Here is a 15039-nt window from a genome sequence, read left to right on the forward strand (position 1 = left end):
TTTGTTTATTAAAGGTTTGCAGAGAAACTGCATTGTGATTTGGAATCAGCATAAAGTATACAGAGCAGTTAGAATTAAAGATATACGCTAAACTTTGGCTAAAATATAAAGGCTGCCACAAAACTGTTTTTGTTTTTAATGTGGTGTGTGATAACGCTATTTGTCACCTAGCAATACCACTCTTGCAAAATATTCACATTCTGCGTAAAGCACGCCAAATGTTGCTTCACTGACGCAAGTATTGCTTCAAAAATTCTGCTGAGGCCAGAGCAAAATACACCAACAATAAATAAATAATAAAAATTATGACAATAATAAATTATTAATAATAAAACAAAACTGACAATAGAAATCATCTGACTTGATACAGGCCTATGTGTTGCTCTCACACAAAAATTTAAAATTATGATTAAAATATGTATCAATATTAATACAGTATAAAACGGGATGATAGTGTGTGTGTAACATTTTATGCATCAGATAATAAACAATTGTAAAATACTTCACTGCTTTACGGTGCCTGCAGAAGAGAGGTGCGTGCAGCCTGCGAGGCAATGACTTGAAACCTGGCAGATGCGCTCCTGACTTGCATACTTCTAGGGTCAAAGAACTCGAGTGCTGTTTTACTGCGTGCTGATTACACAGGATAGCAGCATTTAGGGATTGAATAAAGGCACCCCATTTATTGAAGGACAAAAATAGTTTGCAATGAAACGCTTCAATAAAAACGCAGTTAGTTTAATATTAAGTATTTGAGTTCATTTTGTAAAGTGGCAGTAAAATATATGAAATGGCGATTTGCATGTGCTTGCAGCACTAAAAATGCAGAATGTTACACTTTCACTAAAACTATTTGCATTTCAGAATTTCCAAAGCTCTGTTAAGATTATGATGATTTTAATTCCATTTACATCACTTCTTTAATATGATGTTATTTAAAGCTTGATGATATACTCCCTTATAGCTTCAGACAGAAAGTTCCATACATTTCTCAGCGTTCAGGGTATATTTTTTTTTTACTGCAATCGGCTGTCAGTGTTCTAGTGGAGGTTAAAAGTTCTGTGTGCCGTTTTTGCGTTTCATTTTCATCAATTAAGTTAGTAAAACATATTAACCATATGTGTTCATCGTACGTTTATACATGGAAGTGGAATCATGAGATTTTGGCCTTCTCAACAGCCGTGTTATTTTTATCTTATGGTACATGTCTCGTGGTTGTGAAATAGTGTAAAGTTGAAGTGCGATCAGAAATACCAATGTGTTCCTGCCGAGTCATCCGGGTTCACAAATTGGTTAATCAGACTTTAATACTGAGACATCAGCATTTCCTATGTTGGATATATTAGTGACGTGCATTGTTCTGGTTGTCTGATTATGTTTGAAAATAACACAGTATTAGACAGCAATAATATTCTAAAACTACATTTCTAATGAAAGTTTCCTGGAGCAGTGCACTCTGGGCTAGACAGACTAAAATTAGTCCATCATACCAAAAAGGCAGATATCCCTGACATCAAACATCCCTCTGGGCGTAGCACTCTTTCTGCCCATGAATAATCAATCATAACTCAAAAGATCAGCCTATTATCTCTGCCAAGGAAACAGCTACATTTTTCTTTCATGAACTTTTCAAAATATTCATCAAAATCCCACTTTATTGAAAGATTCAGATTTGTATTAAACTCATTTAGAACAGGTACTTTTTAAAACTTGCCTGTTACCTTCCTTTTATTCACGATGGAGAACACAGTGTAGAGATGTAGTAGATTATGGGAGTTGAAGTGAAGGAGAGGGCCTCGGGCAGTGATTTGAGTAAGGTGTTTAATTGCTTGATGCACTGGGGGAGGTGGGTTGGATTTAAATGGAGGTTTCACGAGGTGGAGATTTTATTTGCATGGAAGTGGACGCTGAGTGTTAAGAGGAATTCGGTTTTTGGCAGGTACATGTGTAGTTAAAGGGTGAGTGAGGATTAGCTGGCTGAAATTTGGCAGTATGAAGAATTAGGAGCATGTGAATGCGTGCTGTTAATGTTGCGAATAGATCAGGGACAAGAGCGCGGTGGGTAGGATTGATTACGAGAATGCAGGAAGTCATAGGAGAGTGGGGATGCGCGAGAGACTGGTGATGAGGATGGGTGAGTTTAGAACACATGGAGGGTTCGATTTAGAGATCACATAAGTAAGATAGTGTGGCGAGATGAAGAAAGGGTTAGACAGAGGGTAGATGCGTGATAGTAGGTGGGAACGTGGGAAAGTCAGCATAGTTCAAGGGAGGGAATGGATTGGTTGGGTATAGAGGGGAAGAAGTTAATTTAAATTTTGAGATTGTTTTGTTTTAGAGTTATATGCACGGGTAACAGGTTTTGTATTCGCAATGTTTTACAAATATAAGAAAGGTAATATGATCAATTGCATATGTTTGATAAAGGATAATTGCAGTTACCCCTGACAAAGGGCTATTATAAGCCCAAAATGCATTGGTGTCCATAAAGAAATGCTGTCTTGGACGAATCTTATGTTCTGATCGTATTCTTGAAGAGGTCCGGATAGGCACGTCTTGAATATGGGAAGCATTCAAAATGCACGATAGAAATCATGCATGTGGATTACAAAAAGAAAAGCATTAAGAGTTTAGAAAATTGAGTTGAGTAACATGGATTGAAAATAGAGTAAATTAAATGTGGAAACTTGAAGGATTAAACATCCTGTTACGCAGTGCGACTGGGAGTGGAGCATAATTATGCTCCCCATAGTTCTGTTTAATCATCTGTGCCAAACAGGGCAAGGTACATGCCCAGTTAACACACGCAATTCATTGATGATCGGTTAAAACGAAGGATTAAAGTGAAAAGTACAGTGTGCACACCACCCCCCTTTGAATGTTACCTTCCTGAACCATAAAGAAGCCCAGATGCATGGGCTTCCAACTGTCACACAGTTGTTGAGATGTGAACTTGCTCCCAGACCTGAGACAAAAGCCTTGGGTGGAGGAGGTGCTCTGTTTCTTTGGTGGGCAGCTCATCTGAGCCTGCCCTCTTCCTTTGTCCCCATAGCTAGTCAGGTACCAAGTCCAGTGGGAAGTCCAGTGGGAAGGAAGCTGGTTTTGAGAGGCCACAGAGGAAGGGTTCTTCCTATCCCTGCCCACAACTCTTGGGTGGGCACACAAGCTTTTCACAGTGAAAGAAAACTTCTGTCATATTTGTTTTGGACAGAGAGGAGCGCTGTGGGTTTCTTTGCAGTTGGGCATGCAGGAAGTGCTGCAAAAGTGGGTAGGGTTCCCCCAGGGAATTTTAACCCTCTTGGTTAGGGGGTGATAGGAGTTTGCCCCACCAGCAGGCTGGTACCAGGCATAATTGTGAACATACCATACCATCCTCAGCTTACTGGATCTGTGGAAGAACAGAAGAGGACTAGACCTGCTGACTATGACCAGAGAAAAGCCCTGAAGGCTGGACATGCACTACCTATTGCACCCAAGACAAAGAAGTGCACTCCAAGGGCCATAGGTGGACTCAAGGCTTTATGAGTAGCCTCCTTTTTGGCCTTCGTGGACAAAACATGCTTTAAGAGGCTTTTTCCTGCATTCCCAGCTGCCAAGTGCCAACTGGATCTGTCCCGGACCCTGCTGATGGGGTCTTCTGGTGTGAGTCTTGACCACCAAGTGCTCTCCTCAAGGCCCTGCACCCTTGGCTGTGGTCAAAGTATACTACTAACTTTTTCAAAACTTTAGATTTAAAATCTCTTTTCCAACTTTTTGCCCTGAGAACTGGCCTGTGCATGGGACCAGCCTGCCAAGCCAATCCACTGAGGATACAATGGAACTGGGATTGAGTTTGCCACAGCTTCCACTACATACTTTGTCCGCAGCATCAAATCCTATTCAGTGGGTCTGCCGTCGGCCGGCATCCAACAATGTCAAACCCTCTTCAGCACAGACAGCATGCCTTGCCCCACTGAGGAAATCTAAGCTCCCAAAAAGCCTCTAAACCTGAACTTACAAAGCTTCACTGGACCAATGGACTGCATGCATCCAATTGACGTTGAGAGCTGATTTGGAATGAAACCTGAAATTTTCTCTCTCTGAGTTTTCCCGCCTTTTCCGCCAACTTCACAGAGACTTAAGATTTTGGCTCCCAAAAGCCTGCTCCTCAGTTCTTGAATTTCCACAAGACTTGGCTCTTTATTTAGTATGGACCCTGACGTGGCACATACAGTTCCCACTTTAGCATCGATACCCTTCCTGGTGGGTTGTGCACTTCACATATACACATAACATAACATAAAGTAAAAGACCTGGGTATTCGGTATGTGACTCCTTTCAGCTCAGAAAAGGCAGCTGGAAAGAGTTCAGAAACGTAATTAACTATAAAGACACCTGAATGAGGCCTGTCCCTCCATAGTTAAGTGCAAAGAGAAACCTGGGGAAAAGAAGCATTTGCTCTTTGTAGCCAGCTTTGCACCAGCCAAGTGGGAGGGAGAGCTGGTCTCAGAGCCAATTTAGTGTGTATGACGAGGGGAGACTTCTCATTTCCCTAAACATACCACTAGCAGGGACATCAGAAAATGACAATAGCAAAAGGGGATTACCGTTTTACTCAGAAAAGTACACGGAGGATTACTTTGCAGTAAGGACAAACAGGGTGTACTGCACAAATGGGAAGTGTTGCTGCTGGTAACATTTTGCTCAGTAGCACATCACGCAAAGCTCATCATAAAACCGCTGGACCTGTGGAAGAATAGAAACAGACTAGGCCTGCTGTGACTAGCAAGGAAAAATGAAGGGCTGGACCTGCTCCATCTTATACCTGGGATTAAGAAATGGACTCCAGCAGTCAGTTGACTGAGCTTCTGTATGACTTAGTGAGTAAAACAAGCATTAAAAGGCCTTTTTTTTTAGAGGGTAGAGCTGTCCAGTAGCAATGGGATCTGGATTGGACCTTGTTGACAGCATCTGCTTGAGTGAGTTCTGGCTCCTAAGTGCATCTCTGAGGTTGTGGGGATCTTAGCCTCACAGAAAAGATGTCTGATTTCTAGAGGACTTTATTGGAAACTGCTTCAGGCTTGCCCCTTTGGATGATTTTTAGCTCCATATCAGTGTAGTCTTGCAAATGCTCCTGTCCCATAAACTCCAAACTGTCCCATAAAGTCCAAAGCTAGAAACCTGACTGGTAGAAGATGCAAAAAGTATCCCAATGACAAGAGAACTTAAGAGAGTGTATAATTGGAACTTTCTTGTTTGTAGTGTTGTACACCAAAATCAACTACCTCAGCCGGACCCTGTCCAATAGCTATCTGACTTTGAGAGTACTTCACCGGACACAGCTTAAACCTTAGTCTACTGAGGGATTTTGACTTTTTTTCAGAGAATAAGTCAGAAGGTAAAATTAATGTCTTTGGTTCTAGTTACAGAATGTAAGTTGTTTGTTGTAATTTTTCCTATTTTTGTCTGTTTAGAAATTAGTTATGGGATTTATACTTTGTTTTCCCTTTTTAATTGTTGTGGTACTGCTAAATACTTGACACACTTTTGACACACTTTTCCTAAAATAATTTATTTATAGAACGCTCTTAAGCAGCGCCGCACTTCTGCTGCGCGGGATACTTTGCACACACCTTGGTGCCTTGATTTACGGACAGCACTCTGCACTTTATACCGGCCCCTTGTGGAGAGGAGGAGGAGACACCAGCGGAGAACCCTCTTAAGCAGTGCGGCACTCCCGCTGCGAGGGATACTTTGCACACGCCTTGGTGCCTTGATTTATGGACATCACTCTGCACTTTACACCAGCCCCTTGTGGAGACACCAGGGGAGAATGCTCGGAAGCAGCGTGGCACTCCCGCTGCACAGGATACTTTGCACATGGCTTGGTGCTGAGACAGCGTCACTGGTGTTAAGATTTGTAGGGGTGCACCATATTCACTGTTAGTCAGCACCCGTATATAATTCAAGAGTGTTTAGAATTATCATAGAAATATATTCGTTGATACAGAGATGTAGAAATGTAACCAGGCCTTGAGAGAAATAAAGGCCATCAGTTATTATGAAATGTATTTGTATTACGTTTAATGTTTTAGCTCTGCAATGATGTGATGTGTTAAGTAATTGTAGGTCACGTTAAAAAGTTAGAATGTAGGTTGCCCACGTATAGGTATAAGATGATTATGCTGAAATAATGATTGTAATGCGTTTTATTTTGCAAGGCCTAATTGTCTATGTAAAAGAGAAGGCCTCTTCGTCCCTTATTTTAGCTATGTTTATTAGGCTGACAGGGCTTTTAGTAAAGCTTAAATTGCAGTGAAATGTAAAACTTCATGATGCGAGGGTTTTTCCGTTCCCTGTTTCTGTTGCAGGTGCAAGGACATTTAGCTCGTTAGTTAGAATAAGTCTTTGTTGTAGGAGTTGAGATAGAAGGAGCAGACTGGAGGGGAGTGAATTGGAATGTGAAATCGCAACTCCTAGTACGGAAGGAGCCTGAGACCCAAGGTCGAATTAATGAACAAAGGAAGATGAAAAAGTCTGGATGGAAATTTACTGAAGGAAGACCTGTCTGAAGGGGTGTGCTGAAGGGCGTGTACAAGGATTTTGGGGTTTTGTATTAGGGACAGTGCCCCGTGGGTTGAGCAGACGAGACTTAGGAGAGAGGCTAGAAGGAGCACCATAGATCGAGCTCTCATTAAGTGAAGACTTCTTAGGAAGTTTCACTGCTGACACCTTTTATGCTTTTCTCACCTGAAAGGGAATGTTGTGTAGGGATGTCACTTTAGAATAGAGTAGGGACAGAAATGCTTTGATTAATGACTTTGAAATTTGACATCACAATAGCAATTTTGTACCTGATGCTTTTAGAAGCTGTAATCCTTTTTATCTTTAGTCGAATGCGGATACTTTGTAGAGTAGCATTTGTGTTAGTTCCCATTTATCTTTTGTGCCTTGTATTGAGGTGCCTATATATTCAGATGTTTTTGCTGATAATAAAAGGTCAACCTCCCAGACTTTGAGTCCTCTTTTATGAATAATGTCAAATTGCGGTAAATACGTTCTGATAATTGTGTTTCTTCCCTCTACGCTATTTGGCAAATAAAAAGATCCTGGCGACCTGAGTGGGTTCTTGTAGATAATTGGGTAGAGACAAGAATCTGGCTTTCTCAGTTGGTAGCAGAAACGGATGGTTTATTTCTGGTATCGAGGGAAGATTTAGACTAGGATAAGTGATCCTCGAGGCCCATAAATGTTAAGTGATGGTGAATCATCAGAAGGTGGGCAGCAGACGACCTGGCGGACGGACATTGATGGCGAGTAGCAGTGCGGCAGAAAGCAGCAGTTCGAGGAGTGAGTATGAATAGGATGCGATGTTGTAGATTGCGGTGTTGATTTGTGTGAGATGTTTTACGGAGTTGGTGTGAATGTTGAGTGATTGTGAGATCAGGCTGTGAGTGCGCGCAGCCCGGGAAAGTCTTAGGCGATGAGAAGCCTAAGCGATTGGGTGTAGAATACACCCGTGGTAGATTTTGTTGACCACCCGAAGGAGATCGTGAGGTACCATCGATCACCTGGACCGAGATAGGGGGAGCGAATGTGTGAGTGTATGACAACCTGACGCTGGTCGTGGGTTGCTGTATGTGGATTTGAGTATTTGTAACCTATCAGAGGCGATCTGTCTGCCCGAACGGGGACAGATAGTTTCCAACCGAGGTCGACAATTTGGAGAGACTGTGGACGGACAGTCAGAGGCTGTGGACGGACAGCCAGAGAAGTAACCTGTTTGGGACAAACGGTTATTTCAGTGTATGGATGGGACGAATGCAAGAGTAAGAAGTGAGTTGGGAATAGGGAGAACGGCTGCGAGTGGAGAGAGAAGTGACATCAAGAGGTGTCGCGCTGAGATAGGTTGGTTGGAGTGCGAGACATTGTCATTGGTGGACAGTTACCAGGAAGTAAACAAAAAATTGTACGCGTTCAGAATTTGGCCATTATGAAATGATTTAAAGTTTTTCGAGAATTGTGTAGAGGTGATGAAAATGTGGTTACCCGTGAGGGAGAAGAAGCCCCTCCCGAGGATACGCCAGCACACTACATGGCAAGAAATGTGGGGTTGCATACTATAATTTGGCTTGAGAATTGGCACAAATTGACCCAAAGTGAAAGAGAGTTAGCTTTCCCGAGGTATGGCTCATTCAGGCTAGAAGTGTTATACCAGTTGAAGTCCGTGATGTCTGCTTTAAGACCTTTGCCGAGGCCAACACAATTTGAAGCATTACATGCGTGGATTAGAGCAGCGCATGATAAGAATAGAGATAGAAACCAAGAAAGAGTGAAAAAGTCGATTAAGGCGTTCCAGGATGCTAGATGGGATGCGCAAGAGAAAAGATGGAGAGTACAGGCAATAGAGGGACACAGACTGTACCCCTTGTTAGTACAAACTGACAACATAAAAGAAAAGTCAAAAGAGGAGGAAGAGGGCAGTGATATGGATGACAGCTTATTGGAAAGGTTGTTATCCGAGAGACCACCTCCATATAACCCGGATGCCTCAGGGGCAAATGAGACAAAGGAAGAAGAGAGTAGGGGAGTACTACCCCGATCAGAGGTGAGGGTGGAAGGAAAGATCTCGATAGGAACCGAGAATACGAGGAATAAGTCTGTAACTAGCTTAGAGGTTGAGAGAGGTGTGAGGTTAACGGATGCTTTGAAAATACCGGTTATTATTGGACCTATTGAGTCGATGTATGAACTTGAGCCAGAGAAGGTGGGAAGCTCAGAGCAGTCAGAGGTAGGGGTGAGGAGTGTGGTCGAAGGAAGTGGGTCAGCAAGGAGAATGGAGCAGACTCCGAAGCCTATAGAATGGAGTACGCCGCTGCCAGCTACAGCCGGCTCCTCGGGGGGACAAGGAGAGTCGAGACCTGGTAGACCAAGGTCTTTAGCTGAGTCAAGATCAGACTTAAGAATGTGGACACCACCAGTGAGAACCCAAAGTCAGGGCGTGTTGGAAGCAGAGAGGGAACGAGGGACGATTGTAAATCGTTCTGTTCCTATGGGCATGTCAGGAGAGGGTAGGCCACAGGAACGAGAATGTGGGTACGACGAAAGAGATGGTGCAGGTTGTCGAGAAGTCCTGAGGGGAGCCCTGAGAGGGAGGATGTTGGATGTCGTAAGACTAAAGGCAGAATTGGACGAGATAATATGCGGAAATTTACCCCTTGAGAGAATGTTAACGTACGAACAAGATGAATTACTCTTTGTAGCGAAGGATGTGACTCGCAAAGCGCGGACAGCACATGAGAAATTGTCAGAGCTGGCAAAGAGATATGGGGTGGATTTGTCGAAGACTAAAGCATTCCAAGGAAATCACAGGTTACAGTACAGTGATCAGGAACTGGAAGAGAAAAGAGTCATGGGATTGAGAACCCATGTCAAAGATTTAATCATAGCAATGCGGGCATGGATCATGCTTGATAAATGGGAAGAAAGGTGGTCAAAGAAGAAAAGCTCCAGGGGAGTAGTAGGAGAGACGCCAACTCCGGGTGGCGGCAGGACGGAGATAGGGAACTTCCCTTTACGGGAGGTACAGAATGAAGGGTACGTTCATGTACCTTGGTGTAGGGGTGATTTGGCTGCCTTTACAAATGATTTTCCCCACTTGAGGGAAAAGCCTGTGGAGTGGTATAAGCAAGTTGATCGCTTTGTCAAAATCTCGAAAGTACTGTGGATTGATTTGAATACTTTGTTTGACATAGTGGTTCCGGGTGATCTGTGGGCGGCATGTAAAATTGCGGTTGAGTGGTTGGCCTCGGAGCCTGACCGGAACCCGATTACAAATGGTCCGTCGCCGATAGTGATGAAAAAGTTCGAACAGGTAATCACATGGTTGAAGTCGAAAATCTCACCTCAAGACATTGACTGGGTGAAGATAGATAGGACAGTGCAAGAGCCTAAGGAGACAGTGCATGAGTTTTACGAGAGGCTTTTGCAAGCTTTTAAGCAGTACAGTGGCTTGGATGCATTGGATACCAAAGACATGGGACAGTTTGTTTCTAAATTTGTGTTGGGATTGAGGCCAGAGGTTAGCCTCATGATACAGCAGCATTTGATTTGTTGGCAGAACAAGCCAGTGGATGAGATTCTACGGTATGCTAGATACTGTAGCGATGAGATAGAATTTAAGCACAGGAAATTGAAAGACAATTTGTTATTGGTACAGATGCAGACAGCCCAGGGACAGCCTAACGGAGGAACCTTGGGAAGGAGGCAGGGAAATTATCAAGGAGGAACACAGAATGCCCAGGGACAGCGAAGGCCAAGGGGAATAGACCCTAGGACAGGAATAGATGTGGCGATATTGTAAAAGATCACAGCTTGTCATCTTTGCCATCAGATTGGACACTGGAGACGCGAGTGTCCTTTGAACCTGTTGAACCAAATGCAGCAAGAAGGGGAGATAGCTCAGGTCCCTGTGGCGGACACAGTCCCTACAGTGACGCGACCTAGGATGACAAAAGGGGGGACGGGTGCTCCGCAGGTCCAGGTTCCCCAACCTCCCAGGATACCGAATATGCAGCAGGGAGCTCGGACCTATGTGCAGATGCCCTTGTTCGAAGTGAATGGGGAAGATGACCCGGATCCAGTGGCGAGACCATGCTGGGAAAGAGAGAATGATTGTACGCTCAGAGCTGTCCTAGAGGTAGATCAGAAGGGGCCCTTTGCAGAAGCTGAGATCGATGGTCACCCAATGACCTTCTTGGTTGATACGGGTGCTACGAGATCAACTGTAAGGTCTGCAGCTGTTCCGGATCTACCCCTTTCTGGACAAATGATCCAAATAATTGGTGTGGCCAATAAGAGACTGACTAGCCCACTGACGGAACCCATACCCATCAGGATAGGGAATTTCAGGGATCGACACCAGTTTGTGGTGTGCGATTCTAGCCCAGTCTGCTTGTTAGGAAGAGACCTATTGTGCAAGCTTAACTGTACTATCTACTGTACCCCAAAGGGAGCGGAAGTGCAGACGAGGGACGATGATGCGACCTTTAAGGTTGCGAACCAACGTTGGTGTGTGGAAATGTATCCATCACTAACGGTGGAAGAACTCCCATTTGACCTAAGGGACTTCGTGTCAGTTGATGTATGGGACCTCAGTGGTGAAGAGATCGGACTAGTTAAAGGAGTAGATCCAGTGAAAATCCAGGTCAAACCATACGCAAAGTACCCGAGAACACCCCAGTATAAGTTATCACCTGAAACTATTGAGGGAATTAGACCTGTAATCGAGTCTATGATTAAGCAGGGAATCTTGAGAGAGATTATGGGTAGCCCATGTAATTCGCCCATTATGGGATTACAGAAACCGAGCGGAAAATTCAGGATAGTGCAAGATTTGCGAAAAATCAATGAGATAGTTGTCCCATGTTGTCCCGTTTTACCGAATCCATCTGTGATCCTGTTCCAAATCCCATGTGAAGCGGAATGGTTCACAGTGGTCGATCTGTGTCAAGCCTTTTTTTCGATCCCTCTGCATGAGGAGAGCCAATTTATTTTTGCTTTTCGGCTGGAAAATCGTGTGTTAACATGGTGTTGTATCCCACAGGGATATACTGAGAGCCCGTCTATTTTCAATCAGGTTTTGAAAAGGAACCTTGAAGGTCTGGTGCTTCCACAGGAGTCTGTCCTTGTGCAGTACATTGATGATCTGCTAGTGGCGTCAAAAACTGAAGACGCCTGCAGGATTGATACGGTAGCGTTGTTGAACTACCTGGCGGAGAATGGGCATAAGGTGTCCCCGAATAAATTACATTACTGTCTGAGTGAAGTGCAGTATTTGGGTCGCCGGATTGAAAAAGGTAAAAGGAAGGTGTCACCAGATCGTATAGAGGCTATTTTGAAAATGCCTGTTCGGACTACCCTGAGGGCAGTTCGAATGTTTTTGGGAATGGTTGGTTATTGTCGCCAATGGATCCCAAACTTTTCCTTTGAAGCGAAGCCCTTACAGCGGCTGACGCGCAAGGATGTGAGTGATCCGGTACCATGGGATGAAGACTGTTTAAGGTCCTTTTTGAGACTGAGAGAGGCCTTGTGTTGCGCCCCAGCTTTGGGGATGCCGGACTATAACAAGGCGTTCGCACTGTTCTGTTGTGAAAAGGAAGGTTGCGCATTGGCAGTGTTAACTCAAGTTCATGGGAATTTCCGTAGACCAGTTGCCTACTTTTCGGCTACTTTAGATCCAGTAGCCTCTGCGTTGCCCCGATGTCTCAGATCCGTTGCTGCAACAGGTGTCAGTATCGAAAGATGTGAGAGCATTGTAATGGGTCATCCGCTTACTGTGCATGTGCCACATTCTGTTGAACTTTTGATGACCAGGACTAAAACACAGCACCTCACGAACAATAAGTTGACGCGTTATGAACAAGTCATCCTTGCGACAGAGAATGTGACTTTGAAGAGGTGTTCTGTTTTGAATCCTGCCACATTGTTACCTACCCCAAATGTAGATGATGAAGATTGTGAGGATCATGACTGTCTCGATGTGACTGAATTGTGCACCAAACCTAGACCTGATATTGTCGATGAACCACTTCCAGAGTCAGACGAAATATTATTTGTGGACGATTCATGTTTGAGAGACAGTGCTGGTCGGTTGAGAGCAGCGTTTGCTGTATGTACCATCACTGGAGTGGTTGAAGCCACTTGTCTAGAAGGGGTACACTCCGCACAGGTGGCTGAGCTTATTGCCTTGACTCGTGCCTGTTTGGCTGCTGACAAGATCCGTATAACAATTTATATGGATAGCCAGTATGGGTTTGGTGTCGTTCATGACTTCGGACAGCTATGGTCCCAGAGAGGGTTCATGACATCATCTGGGTCACCCATCAGAAATGGGGATTATGTGAGGCAATTGTTGGAAGCGTTGCAATGTCCAGATGAAATTGCAGTTGTAAAGTGTTCTGCTCACACGAAGGGAAATGATTTTGTGTCACTAGGTAATAATTATGGAGATGAAGTTGCTCGATTTTGTGCAGAACAAGGATGTAATTTCATGGAAAGACATATTGAGGGAAGCCAAGAGAGAACCGACTTCAGTGTGATGTTAGCCATGGCTGATACATGGGAAGAGCTAAAACAGCTGCAGGACGAAGTGTCTGACCAGGAACGGGATAGCTGGGTGCGAGCTGGATGTGAGAAAGGAGATGTGGATGGTTGGGTTTCCAATGATGGGAGACCTGTGTTACCGGAATGTCTGTTGAACCCAATGGCAAGATTAATATATGGTGCTGTACATCTTGGTAGAGATGCGATGGTGCGAGTGTTTCGCCAAACATGGCATAATACGAAGTTTCGGGCAGTGGCTGAAGCGGTGTGCCAGAGGTGTGTCACTTGTCAACAAATGAATGTAGGGAAGAGAACAGCTGTGACATTGAGTCATATAGGGAGGTCAGGTGGGCCTTTCAACAGGATGCAATTGGATTTCATTGAGATGCCAAAGTGTAATGGGTTGAGGTACATATTAGTCATAGTATGTGTCTTTTCTAGATGGGTGGAGGCTTACCCAACACGTAGATGTGACACACTAACTGTAGCTAAGTTACTGCTGAGGGAGCTTATTCCGAGGTTCGGTTTCCCGACCTCTCTTGAATCAGACAGAGGAACGCATTTCCACAGTGAAATCATGAAATTGCTTTGTGCTGCCTTAAAGGTAGATCAAAGGTTGCACTGCAGTTACCGACCAGAGGCTTCTGGGATTGTTGAACGAGTTAATGGGACATTGAAGGCCCGGATGTCAAAAGTGTGCTCTTCGGCTTCTCTGAAGTGGCCAGATGCATTGCCTTTGGTTCTCATGAGTCTCCGGAGTGTGCCTGATAGGAGAACTGGATTGTCACCCCATGAGATCCTCATGGGGAGAGCAATGCGTGTGCCAGCAATACCTGCCTCTGCTTTGATTAATATCACTGATGATGTAATTCTCGACTACTGTAAAGGCCTGGCTGATGTGGTCCGTTCAAAGTCCCAGCAGGTGCAGGCAGTAGCTGTTCCAGCCGCAAGTGACCTGTGCCACGACTTGTGCCCAGGAGATTGGGTATATTGGTGCGCAAACATGTGAGGAAGAGTTGCTTGGATGTTCGTTGGCGTGGGCCATACCAATTCATCCTGGTCACGAACACAGCAGTGAAGTGTGGGGGATTGCCGAACTGGGTGCATGCCTCCCGTACCCGTAGAGTCCCAGCACCCTTGGAAGATACAGCCCCTCTCGTGAACGAAAACCCAGCTGAGTTGGCAGAGCCATCTGAGAGGGCAAGTCAAGCTGTAGGGGTGACTGACGCAGCTGGTTGTGCACTGGACTGAGCCGAAAGGGGATGTGAGAGTAACCCTGAATCGGAAACGGAGGAAGGAGAAGTTGCAGTGGGCAGTATCGAGTCAAATTTTGCCAAAGAAGAGAGCAGTGCACAGGGTACCAGAAGGGAGAGCAGTGGTGTCACAGAAGCAGAAAGAGTTTGGCCCGCGAGCCAGAAACGGGTAAACTTGATATTGGCACCAAGAAGAGATCTTGCCCCAGTGTCTGAAGTGACAGAGTCAGAGGAGAGTGACTAAGATCAAGCCCCGGATGCTCTGAGAAGATCGAGGAGAGTAAGAGTGCCGTGTCAAAAGTACGCATCGCCACAGTGGACATACGTAGTGACAGATGCCAGGTTTGCAGAGTACGGGGAGGCTGAGATCGATCACACTGGTCAGCAATTATCCGACTCCGAAAGTGGAAGTGCTGCTGAAGATCCCAGGATTGTAGATCGAGGGGATATTGACCATCAATATTCCGGATCCACCGCTTCTGAGTAACGTCCGTGGTCTGATCTTGGATACATTGGCTTTCCAGACCTTTGCTGTTATTCCCGCTCCCCAAGAAAAATCTCAAACTTGAAATCTTACAGGGGGTCCTAGAGTTGTTGGGACCGGCAGTTATTTTGGACTAATGATGAACGTTGTTGAGTATAAGCTCGAAAAGAAGATAACCTAGATCCGAGTGGAAGAAGAATACATTTAGGGACTTGTCCG

The sequence above is a fragment of the Triturus cristatus genome, chromosome 6 (genome assembly GCF_964204655.1).
Source record: "Triturus cristatus chromosome 6, aTriCri1.1, whole genome shotgun sequence".
In the NCBI taxonomy this organism is placed as follows: domain Eukaryota; kingdom Metazoa; phylum Chordata; class Amphibia; order Caudata; family Salamandridae; genus Triturus; species Triturus cristatus.